General features: G+C 42.0%; 1 protein-coding gene across 1 annotated transcript in view; it reads right to left on the minus strand.

Annotated features, from left to right (window-relative positions):
- Positions 1-12,777, minus strand: part of KDM5C (lysine demethylase 5C) — a 65,425-nt gene extending 52,648 nt beyond the window's left edge. Inside the window, exons 1-2 of the mRNA XM_075835296.1 lie at positions 12,698-12,777; positions 7,397-7,506 (exon numbers count right to left, since the gene is read on the minus strand). The gene's annotated coding sequence lies outside the window, so the exon portion shown is untranslated. The remainder of the gene's footprint in view (positions 1-7,396; positions 7,507-12,697) is intronic.
- Between the last annotated feature and the right edge of the window lie 2,679 nt (positions 12,778-15,456).

Raw genomic sequence — 15,456 nt, forward strand, 5'->3', positions numbered from 1 at the left:
CCACAAGTCCTGCATCGCTAGCAGATACCAGGAGGCTGGGTACAAGCTTTTGTCCATCTGATATTATGTACCAGAGACTTCACTCGATTTATCCCACATCCTCCCCTATGCGCTGGTGCGGTGGTTCTGCAGTAGGGACTCTTAGGGCATGTTCACACGCAGTGACCAAAAACGTCTGAAAATACGGAGCTGTTTTAAGGCGAAAACAGCTCCTGATTTTCAGACGTTTTTGTAGTAACTCGCGTTTTTCACGGCCGTTATTGGAGCTGTTTTTCAATGGAGTCAATGAAAAATGGCTCCAAAAAACGTCCCAAGAAGTGATATGCACTTCTTTTTCGCAGGCGTCTTTTTATGCGCCGTATTTTAACAGCGACGTGTAAAATTACACCTCGTGGGAACAGAACACCATAAAACCCATTGCAAGCAATGAGCAGATGTTTGTAGGCATAGTGGAGCCGTGTTTTCAGGCGTAATTCGAGGCTTAAAACATGTGAACATACCCTTACACATATTTTGGTCTTGCTCAGCCCGTCAAGAACTCTGGCCGTGGCTGCATAGACTCTCCTGCCCGATCACTGATATTTCCTTAGATAAATCTCTCTTCCTTTTACATATCAATAATCTTCCACAGCGTTATTACGCTTGTTCTATTCTTCGCCATCTGGTCAATGCTGGTCGAGTCTGTATCCCTGTCCTACGGAAAAAAAAAAGCAGCTGCCCAAACCATAGCGCAGTGGTTACATAGAGTGGACGACATCATGAGGATGCTGAAGCTCACTGCATCGCTGTGGAATACTGAAGAAACCACCACGGTTTGGTCCTCTTGGATCCCGTTTCGGACATCGGATTCATATAAGTCTCTGCTGACATGTGATAGTGTCCTGTAATTCGGAATGATCCTAGAGGGAACGAGATTGTTTGCTACCCTCCCCCTTTTCTTCCCCCTCTCTCTCCTTTCTTCTTCACCCCTATACTTCCAAATGTTTTGTTTTGTTTGTCCTAGCCAGGATTTATTTAATACACGCACCAAGTCATGTCATTGCTGATGTACCTACTCCTCCGTATTGGTGCTTTTTATGTGATTTTGACTACTTAATTGTTTTTTTACTTCTGTCTATTTTTTTGTCCCCGACCATTGTTCGGTCGTTCGGACACATTTTTTCTGTGTTTGTATATTTGTCATTTGCTTAATAAAAAACAGAATTTAAAAAAAAAAAAAAATAATTAAAATAGTTGCCTGTCGCTTTTAGTAGGACTGTTCGGACATCTGAGGTCGTCTTGCAGGTCCATGGAGGTGGGCAGGCATCACTGCCCTGCGGTTCTGCCCCTTGCACAGTGTGGTCATCATACAAAGGTAACAGGAGCGGTGTGGAGGTTCGGCAGGCCTAGGAAGAGCCTGGTACTGGCAAGAGGTAGAGCGAGGAAACACTGATGCGCTGCACCACCATGCCGATAGGAGGGAAGGAAGTTACTGGAGCCTTTTGAGAGAGCTGGCGAACTACGTGAGGTGCTGGCAGAGTTCTGAACAGGCCATCGCTGCAGCGGTGCCGGTGGTAGAGTCAGCCAGAGGAGTAACTCTGGGGAGTCTGCTGGGGCTGTGGAAATAGTCATGCCAGGAGTAGGGACCAGTATGCGGGTGAGTGGCACTGTGCTCCAACCAAGGAAAGTCTGTAGTAGGGACTAGAGGGATCTCTGGATTGGTGGTTCTGTGAGGAAGCTACAGTGAGTACTGGTTGAGCTATAGGCCTGAAATGTATACCAGTGATTATAGTCCTGGGAAAGTTTGCTGGAGTAGTCATTTGTGCAGGTAGCGGTTGGCGACTTTTGAAAGTCACGACCCTAGCAAGATTACCGTGATCCTGTGTTGACTTGGAGGGTAGAAGAGCTGAGTTAGGGTCTGGAGACCTCCTTGTGAAAGTGTCCCTTTAGTTACTCCCCCCCCCGCACCATCAGGGCAAAGTGTAAGGCTCTGTTTACACCATGTTTGCCGACTACTTTTAGTTTATACGGAGAATATATGGTCAAAAGCTTGTGGACACCCTCCTAATTATTAAGTTGAGGTGTTTCATCCACACCATTGCACACAGGTACATACACTCAAGTACACGGCCATGCAGGCTCCATAGACAAACACTAATAGTAGGGGTCGTACTCAGGGGCGTAACTAGGAAAGACTGGGCCCCATAGCAAACTTTTGACTGGGGGGGCCCCCCCTCCCCTGGGTATCGCACAACCCCCCTTGTAGATAGTGCCTCCCTATAAATTCCACCACCCAGCTCCCCCTATAGATATCTACAGGGGGGCTGTATGGTGTTAACGCCATATAGCGCCCCCCCCCTGTAGAGAACGCCATACAGCCCCAAACCCCCCCTGTAAATAACGCCATACAGCCCTAAAACCCCCTGTAGGTAACGTCATGCAGCCCCCAACCCCCCACCCAAAAAAAAAAAAAATGGACTATAGTTTGTCCTACAAAAGAGATGTATCCACAGAATAGGGTATACATGTGTGATCGCTGGCAGCGATAAGGAGAACGGAGGACCGAAAGTCCCCCGAAGTTCTCTATGAGAATGCTCGGACTTCCAGTGTCTGCGCAGTTCAATAAAAATGAAAGGCGCGCTGGTCACGCATGTGCACAAGTGCGACCGATGCACAATTAATTTCTATGGAGCTGCCGACAGACCCCGGAAGTCCGAGGTTTGTCATGGAGAACTTCAGGGGACTTACGGTCCCCCATTCTCCTTATCGCTGGGCATCCCAGCGATCCCACATGCATCCCCTATCCTGTGGATAGGGGATGCATGTCTTTTGTAGGAACAACCCCTTCAGTGGCGTCGCGCTGTAGCAGCTGCTAGCGGAGCCTCTGGCCATGAGGGGGGGGGGGGTCCGCTACGGCTACTATAGCCGTAGTTACACCACTGGTTGTACTAAAGAGCTCAGTGACTTTAACCGCAGAACGGTCATAGGATGCCACCTTTTTACATGTCAGTATGTGAAATTTCTCATCTGCTAGTTCTACCAATTCGAACGCCGAGTTGCGAACTAGATTTACTCGTTCAACACCAGTGCTGGATCTTACAAATGCTCTTTTGGCTGAATGGGCACAAATTCCCACAGACACACTCCAAAGTCTTGTATAAAGAAGAGTGGAGGCTATTCTAACCGCAAAAGGGAGCCCAATCTTATATTATCCCCAATGGATTTGGAATGGGATGTCCAACAAGTTTGTATAAGTGTGATGATCAGGTGCCCACTTTTGGCCAGATAGTGTATATTGCAGATGTAGGGTTACACCATTGCATAGGTGTGCTAATAACTTCCATTACCTTTCCTTGCTGTTGTAAAGGAAATGCTGTTGTCTGGATATCTAGACGTAAACCAGCCAAATCAATGCCAAAAGGACGCTTATTGCAGATACCTTCCCAACGTATATGCCAAAAGTGATTAGAAAAAAAACGCAGTGTTTCTGCAGCAATATGAGCAGAAAAAACACACTATTTGGTGCAGATTTCTGTCACAGATTTACCAGCGTTTTTCTTGAAATTCCGCTACAGATTTTCTGTTGCAGAAAATCTACAGCGTATCCTGTGTGTGGGAACATCCCCATTGAATTAAATTGGGAAAACCCGTAGCAGAATCCACAGCATAAATGGACATCCTACAGATGTAAAATTCCAACTGCAGGTCAATTTATGAACCTATTCCCAGCGGATTTTTTCTGCAGCGTGTGCATGAGATTTGTTAAATTCTCAATCACTTTGCTGCTACTGCAAATGCTGCACAGAATTCCATTGCGGAAATCTTGCAGCGTTTCCGCTATGTGGGAATCCGGCCTAAGACTGGTACAGTATTTGCACCAGTATCAATCTGAGGAGCAGGACTGGTGCCTGACCCAGCACGCCCAAAGAAGGGGATGGGTGCCTCATACGGCTTTCCTATACAATTGGGCACCACAAAAAAAAATACGTATAGCACAATGTATACTATTTTTTTTTAATGGTGGTCCGTGGGCATACATTGGAAGCATCTGCTGGAGGTATACATCGGACTGATTTCCCAAACACAGTGTGATAGAACCGGACATGTCGTTTTTGCTGCATTACTAGTTGTGCGGTTCCACTTCCACCGTGTGAATAAAAATATCTTTATACTAATGACAAATGCGCATTATTACTGAAAGTTTCCTAAAGTTTTCTATGCCAGGAAATGTTATGCCAGAAAAGTGGCAGAACGTGCGCCATTTTTATCTTTTTCTGACACGTACATCAGATTTAAAAAAGGATGCATTAGTTGGGTGTGGTAGAGAGATCGCGTTTATGGGCAATAATTGGTCAGATCACTGATATATTACAGATAGAGAATGGTGACAGGTTTGATAATGCTTAGCACTAGCGTGTACGTTTTACAGAACATCCTTTGGGACATGACAGGGGAAACAGATGTCTTTCTCAGTTCTGAATTCTCTGCTATATGCCCAAACACATGCTTCATTGTAATGTAAAGGTCCACCTTTCACGACCTATACTGTAATTACATATAATCTGCTAAATTCTAATATAACTTCATTATTATTATATTTTTTACCTTTCTTATTTTTAAGTGTGTTAATGTAAAACAATCTTCTGTTGCGACCTGGAGACCGTCAACAAGCAGGCTAGCTTCTGTTGACAGATCTTATGTCTATTTTTCATTCTGATCATATTTATGATCGTTCGTCTACATAACACATGAATATATAATGCTCATAAAAATATGAGCATCCATATCACTGATTACATATGCCTATGTAATAATTGCTTTAAACATTCTTGTGTTGAAGACTGGTCAATTCTCCTGACATGTAAATGCTCTTCACAAAATAAATCTGGTGCATATTTTATTAGAACTCTGCATTGTGCTATTCCTGTTATTCCTCCAGGAAATGTATAAATATATTGTCAACTGGGTGTAATCATTTCCCTTGTCTAACGAGTGCTGACAGTGCTAGACGACATACTTAGAAGGGGAATAGTAATGCCCAGTTGTCCAGGAGGAATAACAGAGGAATGGCACAACACAAAATTTAGAGAAAAGATGCTCCACGATTACTTCTTAATAAATACAAGTATTTACTAAAACACACCTGTTAGGCTACATTCACACAAGCGTATCAGATGCACACGCGTGAATCTGGTCCGTGTGTGTTGCGTTATGCTTCAGTGTGCTTTGCGAGTGGCATGCGTTATTCACACACTCGCAAAGCACATTTTTTTTTAATTACTATTTTCAACTGAATTGATGCGCAAATCACGTGTGCGGTGCGTGGTTTTCACGCACCCATTGACTTCAACAGGCGCGTAGATGCGTGAAAATGCACCAATATAGGACATGCAGTGAGTTTCACACAGCGGACTCTAGCTGGGTGGAAACTGCCCCATTGAAATCAATGGGTCCGTGTGCAGCACGTGATTTCCATGCGCAGCACACGGACGTTATTCACGTTCGTGTGAATGGGCCCTTAGGAGGGGTGATAAGGGTTGGAATAGAGGATCTAAGACGATGTTTTTACAGGCTCACAATGCTAAAAATAAAAAAATACCTTGCGATGACGTCATCCAACACGGTCTTGTGATTGTGGCAGCTCATTTCTGGCTGCCTTTGTGAAGCCGCATATATATACGGATGTCATCAAGGCTGCTTGCAGTCCATAGCTATATCAGTCGCTAGGTTTCTACCTAGTAAAAGATTCTGGGTGACAACCTATAATGTAAGCCATTACAATGTCCATAGGGGTTGCGAACTAGCTTTCTAAACATAAATCTTTATTGATAATCAAAATGTCAATTCCCATCTTCTCCCCCTCTTTCCTATTGCTCTGCCTGTGTAAGTACTAGTTTTTATAGCAATCCTGTCATTCTGACTATGAAACAGGAGGATCAGGATGAACAGTGCTATAGGTGGCTCCCAGAGTGCAAATTGCTTGACTGCGGTGTATAAATCTCCACTGCATATTTTTAATAGGAAGTAAAACAACAGCCCACTTTAAAGTGCAATGAAGCAAGAAATGCTTTTCTTAATTTCCTTGAAAATAGTCATTTTCTCATTTAGTTTTTTTCAGAATAAAATACAAAATGTACCCTAGTCCCAGAGGAGCATTGTATTACATCCATTACAGCTTGCACAGCCCACACTCACCCATTATAGGGGTTGTATTATTAGAAACTACATTGTGAATCTCTGTCTACTGGCCGAATTTAGACGAACGTAGTATACATGTATTTCAATGGGGCTGTTCACATGACCGTTGTTTCAATGGACCGTGTGAAGAGTCCATTGAAAAATAGAACATGTCCTATTTTTCTTCCGTTTTCACGGATCCCTCGATAGACTCAAGCCTATGGGGATCCGTGAAAACGGGACCCGCACAGGTGCAACTCTGACATAAAAAACTGCAGTTTTTCACGTCCAAGTGTGTACTTATTCATGTGAACACCAGAACCCATTAGGCTAAATTCACATCTGCGTTGGAGGCTCCGTTAGAAGCATCCGTCACAGATCCGGTCAAAAATTTCAGGAACATTTCCCAGTAAAACGACAGATGCTATTACAGAAACCATTAGCCATGTGACGGCTCCGGAATTTCCATTTTTCTACAATGGAACACAAAAAAGGAAAAAAATAAATAAATCAAAGCAGATATAAACTCGGCCTTATTGAGGCTCATTTGTTACATGTGTCATTTTCTAATTTTTGTCATAGGCGGTTTAGTTGCTTGTAGCGTATAATCATCACATCCTTGCTTTAGTATAAATCTGCTCTTGCTGACTGCACCAAATTCTTGGTGAGCTTTTGCTTATATACAGGAGCTAATCTGAGCAGCAGTGTAAAGCATGGGGAAAGGACAGAGCAACAGCCTCAACCTCTAATGACAAAGGAGGTGGATTTCAAACTCAAGTATATTGAGCAATTCAGTGACTATCTGGGGCCAAAATAATTTGGCTGTGTATGGGACCCAAGCCAGTTACATACTGGTCATCTATATAAATTTAATTGTAAAAAGTGTAAGAGTGCCCTGCTATGAATTCTTCAACCTGACATGTAAATAGCAATGTTTCTCCCTGGAAAATCAAATAAGATCAAAATTGATGAGATGGAAAGAAAAAATTGCTGCCTATTTATTGTGAAATGGAATAGTTCATGCCTACCCTTTCCCAGGCAATAGATATTTCTTCTTAACATACATTAAGAAAGTTAGCAAGAAGTAGGAGACATATAAAGGAGAGTATACTTTCAGTATCAGACTACACAGGGTTTCCTTGTAGTCTGTTACCATGGAGACATATAACTACAGAGGAGCTGTACACACAAAACAGAAACATTTAAAAAAATATATATATGGTTGCAAAACTATACATACCTTTTAAAAAAAACCTGCTGTGTTTTCTGTTGTAAATGTTAAAACCATCGAAACCTTATCTGAGATTCCTCACCACTAGTAACACGAAAATATCTGTTCTATACGTACACCTGTAGTAAATAAAGAATAGACTCTTAGCACCAAGAGTCGTATGAGTCTGAGTCCCATAGCAGGCACCCTTGGGCCCTCTCAGAGGAAATACAAGTGCTATAATTGTCAAGCTGTGCAGCTTCCAGGTCTCGACACTCGATTTCTGGAGAGACTAAGAATTACATTTTATGGTCACAATAAACCCGCAGGTTTGACAAACTATTTGCAAAAATTTGAGGTTTATTTTAAAGTTAATCAGGTGGATATGTCCACTAGTTACAACCCTTTTTCATATGCCCTATTTGGCTATATCGACATTATAGAGGACGTTCTGCAGCACAGGAATCCCCAGCCAGAGTGGAAAGCTGCTAAGAGCAGATCCCGGACTCTGGCAGCCCCAGTCTGGCCATGTATTTAATGGTTGCTGATTCATTTGAATGGCCTCAATGTAATACTACATTTCCCCTGAATGGGAAATGCATGGTTGGGCGAACTTTCCCCCTGCAATAACAGCAGATTGCTGGAATTCGAAGCTGCCGAGTTCAACGGTTATTAGAGAAAGACTACCCCTTTCAGATCTACGCCCACTTAAGGGGGTGTATGATAGACCACTTTAAGTGAATAAAGACATTCACATGGCTGAATGTTTAAAGCGGTATCCCTACTGAAACATTTATGGCATATGCACATGATATGCTGTAAATGTCTGACAGAGAGGACCAGCACCTATATCCATAACAGGGTCACCCAAACCCCAACCTACCTGGTGAGCTGGATGCTTTATCCAGGTAGAGAATAAATTAAAGAAGCGGCCCTTTGCTTTCTGATCAATGGTAGCTACAGAAAGTAAGTGTGTGTGTGTGCAAATATATTAGTCCTTCTTAATGAATTACAATATCATCAAAAAGTTGATTTATTTCAGTAATTCAATTCAAAAAGTGAAACTCATTATATAGATTCATTACACATAGAGTGATCTATTTCCAGCATTTTTTTTTTCTTTTAATATTGATGATTATGGTAACAGTTAGTGAAAACCCAAAATTTCGTCTCTCAGAAAATTAGAATATTGGGTAAAAGTTGAAGATTGTAGATTCATGGTGTGACAGCTAATGAACACAAAACACCTGCAAAGGTTTCCTAAGCCTTTAAATGGTCCAGCAGTCTGGTTCAGTACGTTACACAATAATGGGGAAGACTGCTGACATGACCGTTGTCCAGAAGACAGTCATTGACACCTCCACAAGGAGGGGAAGCCACAAAAGGACATTGCTAAAGAATCTGCTGTTCACGTGCTATATCCAAGCAGATTAATGGAAAGTTGAGAGGAAGGAAAAAGTGTGGTAGAAAAAGGTGCACAAGCAACAGGGATAACCGCAGCCTTGAAATGATAGTCAAAAAAAGGCCATTCAGGAATCTGGGGGAGATTCACAAGGAATGGACTGTGGCTGGAGTCAGTGCTTCAACAGCCACCACACATAGACGTATCCAGGACATGGGCTACAACTGTCGCATTCCTTGAGACAACGTCAGAAGAGTCTTACCTGGGCTAAGGAGAAAAAGGACTGGTCTGTTGCTCAGTGTCCAAAGTCCTGTTTTCAGATGAAAGTACATTTTGCATTTCATTTGGAAATCTCGGTCCCAGAGTCTGGAGGAAGAGGGGAGAGGCATCAATCCAAGTTACTTGCAGTCCAGTGTGAAGTTTCCACAGTCAGTGATGGTTTGGGGGCCGTGTCATCTGCTGGTGTTGGTCCACTGTGTTATATAAAGTCCAGAGCCAGCGCAGCGTCTACCAGGACATTTTAGAGCACTTCATGCTTCCCTCTGCTGACAAGCTTTATGGAGATGCTGATTTCATTTTCAAGCAGGACTTGGCACCTGCCCACACTGCCAAGAGTGCCAATACCTGGTGTAATAACCACAGTATCACTGCGCTTGATTGGCCAGCAAACTCGCCTGACCTAAACCCCATAGAGAATCTATGTAATATTGTCAAGAGGAATATGAGAGACACCAGACCCAGCAATGCAGACGAGCTGAAGGCCGCTATCATACAACCTGGGCTTCCATAACACTTCAGTAGTGCCACAGGCTGATCACCTCCATGCCACGCCACATTGATGGAGTAATTCATGCAGAGTCGGAGCCCCGACCAAGTATTGAGGGCATATACTGTACATACTTTTCAGTAGGCCAACATTTCAGTATTAAAAATCTTTTTTGAAATTGGGTTTATTTAATATTCTAATTATCTGAGACACAAATTTTTGGGTTTTCATTAAAGAAGCACTCCACTTTATTTTTTTTATTGCACCCTCCATTTGTACATTGGTGTTTCAGTGGGGTGCTGTCTGCAGATATACTTACCAATCGCCGCATCTTGTCGTTTTTCAGATCCAGCGCCGCTCACGTGATCTTCATCGTGACCTGGTCTGGAATCGCTGCTGTTCAGAAAACCAATAGTAAGGCTCTCAATGCATTCCTATGGAGCCTCGTTCTGGCTCCCATAGGAATGCATTAAGAGCCTGAGTTCCAGTTTATTCAAAAGCACAGTGACTCCAGACAAGTCAGAGGGAAGATCACATGAGCGGCGCTGGACCCCAAAAAAGACAAGATGCGGGGATCGGTAAGTATTTTTGTACAAAGCACCCCACTGAAACACCAATGTACAAATGGAGGGTGCAATAAAAATAACTAAGTGGAGTGCTCATTTAACTGTTAGCCATAGTCATCAACATGAAAAGAAAAAAAGTGCTGGAAATAGATCACTGTGTGTAATGAATCTGTAGAATGTGAGTTTCACTTTTTGAATTGAATTCCTGCAATAAATTAACTTTTTGATGATATTCTAATTCCTTGAGAAGGACTAGTATATACGCCATGGAAAACGAAGAACACTCTTCTGTTCTTCCAGCGCCTCACTCTTTTTGCTCGTCTTGAAATCCTGTCGTTTGGTTATTGTTTATCATAGCGTGGGGGACTTCAATCATTTAAAGAGGCGACTATTCGCTATATTTATAGTATCGCTCCGCAGGAAATTATTGGCCAATTTGCCTACGACACGGTAGAAATGGCAAATAAAAACCATATGGTGAGAGATTTCCAAATTTTGCAGGATAAGACAAAACTGGTTAATAGCATACCGTTACTTCAGTGCCACGTTCAGACGGATGCATATTAAGTGCCAATAATGCCATCGGTTCACGTTTTTGCCACTAAATATACGGTTTCAGCATAGAACTGCATGACAACCATCTGAATGCGGCCTATGAAACTAGAGGTAAAGGTCCTTTCTCAGAAGGGTGGTGGAATATGGCAGCTTTTACAAGCGTCAGGACTAAAAAGGTTTTTAAAACGTTCTTTCTACAGCCTGCGGGGATCCGATCCCGCTACGATGCAATTGTGCAAAATGAACATCAACTAAACAACTCACCTCCATAAATCATGTAGTAACAGTGTGCGGAGTACAAGAACTCACAGGAGAAGCTCATCCATAGCATTTCATGTTCGATCACATTTTTCTGCTTTCTCATCAGCTAGAAACTTACTTCACAGATCAACTCAAGAACTGGCAGAGCACAACATTAGAGAAGGATTGTATTTTTAGTTCCTGCTGCCCTGGGGTCTCAGATAAGGGGAAGCACCTCAATACATAACTGCACACGTATAGAGGAGCCGTCACCTCTGCTGACGTGTATTTTCATAATCATTTGAATTCCCCATAAAATATAATTCTGGATCATCTTTTTCATACAACTCCGCTTTGTGCCGTTCCTCTGTTATTCCACCTACAAATTTATGAATAAAACTGGCTGTTTCCATTCCACTTCTCAATTAGACGTGTCCCTAAACACGCTGACTCGGTCAACACGGATTGGACATTGTCAGTCTGTATAGGGAAACACCCCCAACTGGTAACTACCAGTTGTTAATTTATTCATAAATTTCTAGGAGGAATAACAGAGCAACAGCACAACATAGAGTCCTAAGAAAAGATGATCCAGAATTGTTATTTCCTGGGGAATACAATTAATTACTAAAACAGACATGTCAGGAGAGGCGAAATTGGATTTCACGGTATCATGTGTTTTTAAAACTTCAGCGTGCCGTTTCTCGGTTTTCGTGTCAGGGAAAATAACGAAACTAAATGATGTCAATTAGCCTATAAGAAGCTCCTAAAACCACGACATAGTTTTCTGGAATTTTACAAGCTATATAAAGTTACTGTCAACTTGGTGTACGTCAATTTATGAGCCACTGGAAATGTGACTAAAAAAATAAAAGTTTATATATCCTTGCCTCTAGTAGTATTCTCATTCTGGAAATGTAGTATTGATCCTAACTGACCTAAGAGCGGGAATGTGTACTAGGACTAGATGTCAGGAATTGTGAAAAATTGGTTTTATTGAATGTGGCTAAGGTGTATGTAAACTTATGACTTCAACTGTATTCACAATAACATATAGATTGGTTTAAAATACATACAGTACATATATTGTGCCCTTCTATTCAAATTCCCGGGGACTGTAAGCAGTGCACATGTCCGAGAAGTTGAATAGAACAGTGCAGGGATTTCAGGGGTTGTGCAGCCTCTGAATTGTCAATCAAGCTATGAGGAGCGTGTTTAGACTCTTAGCGCCCGACTCTTCAGGATAACAGCAATGCCAATTAGCAAATAGCGCGTACCGTTTCTAAAGCTATTTTTTGTAGAATTAAGGCCCTCTTACACGGCTTGTCCTGGACCATGTAAACGAGCGCCGATCAACGAGACAGCTCGTTGATCGGCGCACGTATGCGCCTTTTACAAGAAGCTATGTTTGGGGACAAGCACTCGTTACTGAGATCGCTCGTCCCCATACATTTGTATGTCGGCAGCGCGGCTCCATGTGAACACAGGGAGATGTGCTGCCGACAACGCTATTTTACATTTTTTATATTATACGATCAGCAGATGATTGGGCGTTTGCTCGATCATCTGCTGATCACTGCCCTATTTACACAGGGCAATAATCGCCAACGAGCGTTCTATGAATGTTTGCCCGATAATTGGCCTGTGTAAAAGGGGCTTTATGCTGCAGAGGCCAGATTATAGAAGAGCATCATTGTAAAACTATTAACCTGCTAGATAACAGGTTGCTGGTGGTTTGGGGGCCTAAATTCTGCTTAGAGATTCCCTTTAATTACTTACAGCAATCTAGTATTCATTTTTACCTTTTTCTTGACATAATATCGACACAGGTATTTTCGTTACCTATCACAACTATGGCATGGGTGCCACCATTTTGTATATATGAATACAGGACAGGTTCTGAAGAAAAAGCAAGAAATATCTAAAAAAACTAAGATCCTGCAAACCTACGTGTTATTCATTAAACTATATGACACTACCGCTTTAGGCCTTATTCACAAGAGCGTGTTTGATATGCGTTAGCAAATAATGGGCCGTTTTATTTATGCATTTGACTTTCCATGTTACGTCAGTGTGGTTTCCGTGTGTCATCCGTTTTTCTAATCCGTGTTTGTCCTCTGCAAGCACTTTTTTTCCCTCTGCATTACTTTATCAACCGATGCGTGAAAAACGGACAACACACGAATGTCATCCGTTATTTTTCACACACCCATAGATTTCAATGGGCAAGTCTGATCCACAAAAACAGACCAGAATGGGACATGCGGTGGGTTTCAGGGAACGTACACATGTTCCATGAAAAACACGAATGTGTGAACAGCCCCCTGGAATTGCATTGGTCAGCGCGCTCTCCGGTATTTTAACGGACAGCACACAGACGTGGCATATGTTCGTGTGAATAAGGCCTTAAGACTAGAGCTCGACAACAACTTTTAGCAGTCGCATGACATTAATGTCTCCAAATGGGGAAAGTCTCTTAACACATTCAATTCGATTTGCTGATTCCTTTGCACTTTAGACATTATTTTGTCCGTTTATCTGGCAGAACATATAATACATGATATATAAAATATACCGTATGTAATAAATAGACACCAAATTAAATAAATGAAGGACACAGTAAAATACACACCAGTAACAGACTTTTTTTTCCATTTCTGAAGCATTAAATATACACAATATATACATCTGGATTTCATATATACTTCATAGGATTTTTATGTACCCCCCATTCACGCCCAGACACAAAAATAAAATCAGTCCCAAAATTGGGCGTAAAAACAGATTTAAAATAAAATAATCAAATTAAAATAAGGACAAGATACCTGTCCCACAGAGAAATGGCCCATTACTGCCCCGAAAACCTCCCTCTGACCCCACGCGGCAAAGGCTGGATAACCATTCCATAGGAAATATTTATCATATATAGTCTATACACACATCCAGAACTGTACAGCAGTGATGTGCTTGCAAGCAGCACACCACAAGCATGCTATGAGCATACAGAAGGGAACAGAAGCCATTAAGAGGAATAAAAAAAATGGAGTGTACTGGCCCTGTCTGGTAACAGAAAAGCAAGTCAAAGTGAATAAATCTGACCCTAGCTATAAAATCGAATTTCACCTATTTCCAATAGAAATTACCTGTATCACACACCCATGCCGGAAACATTCACACTATCATGACATCATTCCGGGGGGAAAAAAGAAGCTTCTTTGGGTCCTTGAGGTTTCGGAGACTTCCATTAGAGGGTATTCCAACCCAAATCCACGAAGCTTGAAACAAAATGTTCTTTAAGTTCCAATTTGTCTTGAGCATGCATTTTTGTAATAATGGTAGAACATCTGCAGGGGGATTTCATTACACATAAAAAGGCACCCCCCTACAGGATACCCTGAGAATTACAGCAATATTTTACAAAAACATTTTTAACTACTGTCTAATGTCAATGTCCTATAGTGACTTAGTGATGAGCTCTCTGCCGTCTCTATGAATTCTTTAGGGGAATATATATCATTGTGGTCATGACTAATACACCAAAATGGTATAGTTAAATCAAGTGCACCATAGTTTTCAAATGTAAATGAAATGATGTGGGATTATTGTATATTTGCTCACTATTTTATTGAATGCGGCTACGCAATGTTAACATATGTCTTTTTAGTGACAATACATAAGGGATAAGCGTATATGTACCATAGAGGTAGGCCCTGTAGTTGTTTTAGGTCCTATGGAGAGTAGCTCCACCTCAGATAGTACATTATCTTTGCACAAGAAAAGCAGGCCATAGATATGAAGATTATCTGCCTCCGTTTAAAGCATTACAATATATTTCATATTCATTATTTCCTAGCCTTGCTCCACATGTACATTTTTGAATAATAATCGTGTACCCACTACTCACTAAGAAAATATGTGATCCAAATAAGTCTGCTGTACTAAACTATCATGAATGATCCTTAAAGGGAAGGTGTCATGATTTATTTATTTTTTATTATATTGCTTTTAATAAAATATAAACAAAAATTGTATTTATTAGTGTTGTGACTTTAAACTTTTTTTTACTGTGTTCTTACTTTTACTTCTCTATGGGGGCTGCCATTTACAGAGATGGAATACGGCACATACAACCCCATAGAGAATGCGAACGGGAGCCGTTCCATTCTCAGAAGCGTACGCTGCTCCCACACAGACCAAAACTAAGCTCGTTCGGAGAGCGAAATCCGGCGCCATTTTCATGTGGACCGGAAGCCGCTGCCGGACAGTAAGAAGACGACTTCCGGCTGCGGCTTCCGGCCATATGTTCAACGAAGCGAAGGTGCAAGGAGCGTAGACCAGAAGGTAATTTATGTTCGTGTGTATTATGTTCGTGTGATACTGTCTGCTGAGCCCTGTATCTAATCCTCCTACACTGTGCAGTCGCTCAGAAAATGGTGGCACAGTGTAGGTGGTATGAAGACCTTCCAATCCCTCCTTCTCCTGGCACTAGCCAGAATAAGGGAGGGGCGATTGTGTGAGGACACTAGAGGAGTGTCCACCCAAAATTGGCAGCATAAATCAA

Source organism: Rhinoderma darwinii, chromosome 8, assembly GCF_050947455.1.
Source record: "Rhinoderma darwinii isolate aRhiDar2 chromosome 8, aRhiDar2.hap1, whole genome shotgun sequence".
Classification (NCBI taxonomy): domain Eukaryota; kingdom Metazoa; phylum Chordata; class Amphibia; order Anura; family Rhinodermatidae; genus Rhinoderma; species Rhinoderma darwinii.